The sequence below is a fragment of the Crocodylus siamensis genome, chromosome 8, assembly GCF_052110815.1.
Source record: "Crocodylus siamensis isolate JL-2025a chromosome 8, ASM5211081v1, whole genome shotgun sequence".
Lineage (NCBI taxonomy): Eukaryota > Metazoa > Chordata > Crocodylia > Crocodylidae > Crocodylus > Crocodylus siamensis.
In genome coordinates, this window is record NC_143402.1 from 34,568,789 (window position 1) to 34,574,448 (window position 5,660).

The window sequence follows — 5,660 nt, forward strand, 5'->3', positions numbered from 1 at the left end:
AACATAAAAACATTAAACAGTATATTTATACTAGGGGAAACCTGAGTCTTTAGCTTCTGAAAGTGGCCACAGGCACATACAGTAGTCCTGTATGGTTAAGGATCTTATATGTCTTACAGACATATAATGCATTTCAACAGAATTATTTTACTTTTTATTTATTGGGTTAATAAGTTTTACAAGTGGCATTTTTCCAGTAACATTTGAGTAAACTGTATATGGTTTCTCTTGGCAAAAACACTATAAAACAATGTAGATATAAGACAACCTTAAGAGTATACCTCTACATTTGTATAGTTTACACCCAAACAGGTTGCAGTGAGCTTCAGCTGGTGCATTTGTATGTCAAATAGGTTTAAAAGAAAACATCCCCCCTCAGGGCCACAAGACAATCATACTCTAAAGTGAAAAATCTTTCCAAATGCTGCCAATCGTGCAAAATATGTCACAAAGAAAAAAAGTTTACATTAGTCTTATTTTACATCATGCACAAAAGGTGCAAGGTATGAATTGTAGCATAAAGAGTGTTAAAGATACCATGACATCAACTGGGAGGAGCAGTCAGCCAGGTCTAGCCACTCACAAAGGTTTTGACGTGCATGCAGGACCTACACCTCATGTAGCAGGTACATGTCCCCACTAGGGAAAAGGCCATACTGGATCTGGTGTTAGCCTCTGGGGATGACCTGGTGGGGGATGTGTCAGTACAAGGGAGGCTAGGGGACAGTGATCATGAAATGATCCAGTTTCCTATTCAGAGAAAGGTGGGGAGGGTAACTAGTATAGAGCAAATGCTTGACTTCAGGAAACCTAACTTTGATGTGCTCAGGGCAGTAGTCAGGGAGGCACTTGGAGCCCAGGGTGTACCTAGTATGGGGGTCCAGGAAAGGTGGTCCTTCCCCAAGGAGGTTATCCTTGGGGCACAGCAGGATGCAATTCCTGTGCGCAGGAAGGTGAGAAAAGGGTCCAAGAAACCTTCATGGCTGAGCATGGGTATCCAAGCTGGCCTGAGGGCAACAGAAAAAACATGCTGGTGGTGGAAGCAAGGGGCAGGGACAAAGGAGGAGTACACCTCTTTCTATGACCAGGTAACAAAGAGCTTAGATATGAAGGAGGATGTAGATGTTGTGGAAGAAATCAAACTTCGAGTTGTGGTTGAATCAGAACTGACAGAGTCAGCTTTTCTTTATTTAAGGCTATACTGTGATCACAGGGAGAATGCCATACAGCAAGGAGAATCACCCACGTGTCTGTTTCAAAGGATTTCTCAGACTCTCTAAGTTTACAAGTGTATTTGTACTAAGGATAGAGAAAGAGATAAAAAATACACCTTGGAGAAACAAAACAATAGTAAATTACACAGAAATTTAGGAAGTTTACTTAAACAAACTATCTATGCACAGGGCAAGATATCAGGATAACCTAAGGATAACCAAAGGCATGCAGGATTCCTTATCTCAGAACATTTAACTGAATTAAGCAGTATCAGCACTTCTGGTCTTTGTCTGTTTTTCTAGTCAGGTAAGTTAATTACTTCTACAATGTCATGGTCTTGGACTCCCAGAAGTCCTTCGATGCAGTGTCCCACCCAATTCTGGTGTGCAAGCTGAGGGACTGCGGCATTGATGAATGCAGTCACATGGGTGGCAAACTGGCTCCAGGGGTGTGCCCAGAGGGTGGTGGTGGACGGGTCGAGGCCGACCTGGGAGGGTGTGGGCAGCGGAGTCCTCCAGGGCTTGGTCCTTGGGCCGGTACTGTTCAATATCTTCATTAGCAACCTGGATGAGGGTGTGGAGTGTACCCTGTTCAAGTTCACTGATGACACTAAGCTGTGGGGTAAAGTGAATACACCAGCAGGCAAGGACCGCATCCAGGCAGACCTGGATAGGTTAGAGAAGTGGGCAGATCTGAGCAGGATGTGGTTCAACAAGGACAAGTGCAGAGTGCTGCACCTGGGGAGAGGGAACCAGCATTATGGATGGTTATAGGTTAGGGGCTGACCATCTCAGCAGTACAGAGGCAGAGAGGGATCTTGGAGTCCACTCTCAATCAGAGGCAGTACCAAGCTCAGAGTCATTGCATGTGCTTCCAGGCTCCTGGATCAAACAGAGCAAGGTTTTATCCCCTGTGAAAGGAAATGTCTTATGTTGGTCCAAAGCCATATGTATTGGGAATTTGACATTATAAACAGTCTTCTCCATCCTGCTGGCCACCATTCTTGGCTAGCAAGAAGGAATGGCTTCGAGCCATTGGAAAATATGTATTGAATGGGCTTGTCAGTGCCTACACCAATGTTGAGGCAGGAAAAGTCCAGAGAAGTCCTCAACTTCTTATGGCCACCCTCTTGTAGGTCACTGCTCCCTTTTGGTCCTGCAGTGTTGATCCCAGATTCTCCCAGTATATACAGGGGGAGTGTGGTAGTTTAGTTTTTCTCTTCTCTGCCCTCTCACAGGTTCCAAACATGAGCCATAATATCCCACAGCTATACCAGAACCCTGCTGCTCCTAAGTCTCTGTGGTCTGATGCTGCCCAGGCTCTATGCTGAACCTGCAATACCTCTGAGCCTCTGGAGTTTGCTAGCTGGAGCCCAGGAAGCAAAATTGCTGCACCACATGCATGGACTCTTTGGAAATGGGAGCACCCTCCTTGCCCTACAGCATCTGTACCAGTTCTATACTGCTAACAATGCCTTGGGCTGCCCCTGAAAAAGCTTACTGCATGCAAAGTGCCACCAGGGAGCCAATCAAGTTTTGCTATGGAACTAAGGCTACATCAGACTCTTTCCCATTCTTTTGTAAGCCATTGTGGAGTCCTCAGGGACATGCACTCTCGAAAGCAACCAGTGACAGCACCCTGAGTGGCTGGCACAGCAAAGGGTGCATGATGGCCCTGGTTTTCTCCACTGTTTGGGGAGTGACTATGCCCCTATGTGTCATTATTGTCATTGGGACACAGATGCCTCTGCTACCAGAAGATGAAATGTAGCTGTCTCTGATCACACCAGCAGGCAAGAATACTATATGGCTCCTCATTAACTGGGAACTGCTAAACTGGACTTTAGCCAGACATGACCTGATCCATCAGGGTCCCCCAGTCTGCTTAATTCCACTAAAGGGCACACACCGTGACAAGCTCATGCCAACAATTTGGTTTAAATTCTATGGGCATATTGCCATTTCGGGGGGATTCCATGAGCCAGGACTGTACAGGGTGCAATTGGGCCAGCAACAAAAACAGTTTTAAATTTTAACCCTCTGATCACAGACCTCACTGCCTTCTGATATTTAAAATCTCCAGTTTTTGGACCTCTTATGTTAAAAGTGGATCAACAGGGACAATTGGTTCTTCAACCTTAGACTTCTCTGACGGAGGTTCAAATCCACTTGAAGGCATGAATATTTCTCATATTGCACCTGCATGTGCTCCCTTGATTGGAACTAGCCATACAGGGTGGAATGAACAGGTAAAAATATGGCAGGGGGCAACCATATAAATAGGGTAAAAAGGTAATTAAGTGATTGCATTGCACCTGTGGGAACAGGAGTCTTTTTAATTGATGCTCCAAATATAGAAGTTCTTGCTAATAAACTTTCATATGCCACTGAAAATATAGGGAAAATGGGAACGCTGTTAACAGCATCTTTGAAACAGTTAAGTGAGGAACAGCAGTTAATAAGTAAGGTATTTCCCAGGTGGGAAGGACTCATAGAAAGGGATGAAGGGTTAATGATGTCTAGTGTACAGACCCTCCAAAATAATGTCTTACTGGCTTCAGCATGTGAGAAAGTTCAGGCTCTCACCCAAAACGTAATCATGGGAATGATTCAGCAAGCCATAGCAGGACAAATTCCAATGGAAGAAATCAACTTGATTTGGTCCCATGTAATTAGCCTTCCAGCCCTGGTGGAGATTAGTTAACCACCAGCAGAACTTACAGTTATTCCTGGTAACTGTGGCAGGCAAGGAAATTAGAATAATCCACCCAGTAGTTCCAATGATATCATAACACTTGAGCCTGGCAGAAAGGTAATGTGTGGAACACAATGGAAGTAAGAGGATGTAGGAGAAAAGAATATTTGGGTTACATCTGTGAAGACCAAGCATTGGAGGAACATGATGACTGCTTCCCACAACCTAAGAATCAGTCTCACTTCTTTCAATGTTATCCAGGAAAGTGAATCTGTTATTGTCTATGTTGGTAAAGCATGTATGTGTGTGAGAACAAGAAGTGGTATTGTATTGATTAATGGACGTTGGATTCAACCCATGGTGCCTTACGTTAATTACTGTTTATGCAATGTAACCACCATTATTAGTTGTGATATTAAGGTTACCGTGCCTATATGGACCATATAACATTTTAGTGGTCCCTGGTAACATACTGAGGCAATTACCATCTGACACAACTTTGATGGGCCATCCACATCATCTGGAGGTCCAACTCCAGACTTCTGAAGCAAGTTTTATTCCCTCAGATCAGTCAAGGTGTATGTTCAAGAAGACGTCAGAGGAAGAATTTTAAGCCTCAAGGCCAACTTGAAAAAAATGAAAATTTGACATCAATTCATGGGAGATGATCACCCAGGACAACCCTAAGTGTCTGCTGCAAAGACTTAAGTACTTTGAAATTGTACAATAACAACAGGAGACAGAAAAGTGGGAGTGGCATAATTAAACAGCATGTTGTGGACTAAATCATGAATCCAGAGCCAGCCACCTCACATGGAAATATGTGCCTGTATTGGCCTTACCAGCTATGTATGGACCCACAGATGAAACAATCACAGAAATAATCATGAAAGATAATCATCCTTGACTGAGAGGAATTGTTGATAAATAGATATCTGAAATACCTTAATGTTTTGTGATTTTCAGATTGCTGAATCATGGCTGTATAATCAAAATAATTAGTCTCTCCAAAGACGTAACAATTTTCACTTGAAAATAGTTTAAAAACATCAAATAGTGATCAGTTTACTTTTCTCTTCACTGTTTTTGACACAGTGGACACCATTATTTTTCTTTGGAGTCCCTTAAAATGTGACCTGATAAAAAATGATTTACATTCAAAAGCTGGTCTAACTTTATACCAACCATGCAGTTGGTCCAATAAGAAATATCACACCAAAATAAAACTTGCCTCTTAAAATGTATCACATTTTCATATAAGAAATTTCAGAGTAGCATTCCTAGGCATATAAAGATTCTTAAGTATAGATTTATTCAAGGGGGACTACAGCAGCTTGGAAGACGAAGGCTAATAACATCAACACAGCAGGAGCATGATTTTATGCACAGAAACTTGGCAAAAGTGAAAGTATTTTTAGTAGAATGTGGCTATGCTAATGCTCCCTCCTGTGAATAGATCCCTTGCATAGTATAATCAAGATCTCTATGTAGAGCTCTGAGATGCTTTTTCACAGAAACTGCTTCTAAAATCAAATAATCATCATTATTATTAATTTTACTATTATAAATAGCTTTGGAGGTTATTGCTAATTGCTGGTACTAGCAAATAGCCAACTGGGGAAGGTTAACTTTTTGGTGCAGCAGAATCTTATAGGTAGTAACTATAAACAGTTGTTCAGTCCCATAAAATAATGAAAAATGCCATGTTTTTAGAAACAAATGTGGAAAATGTAGCATGGAAAATTTTGCTA

At 42.2% G+C, this 5,660-nt stretch overlaps 1 pseudogene; it reads left to right on the plus strand.

Moving 5' to 3' along the window:
• Window positions 1-3,615: 3,615 nt before the first annotated feature.
• LOC149858258 (uncharacterized) lies at window positions 3,616-4,356 on the plus strand (annotated as a pseudogene).
• Window positions 4,357-5,660: the final 1,304 nt, after the last annotated feature.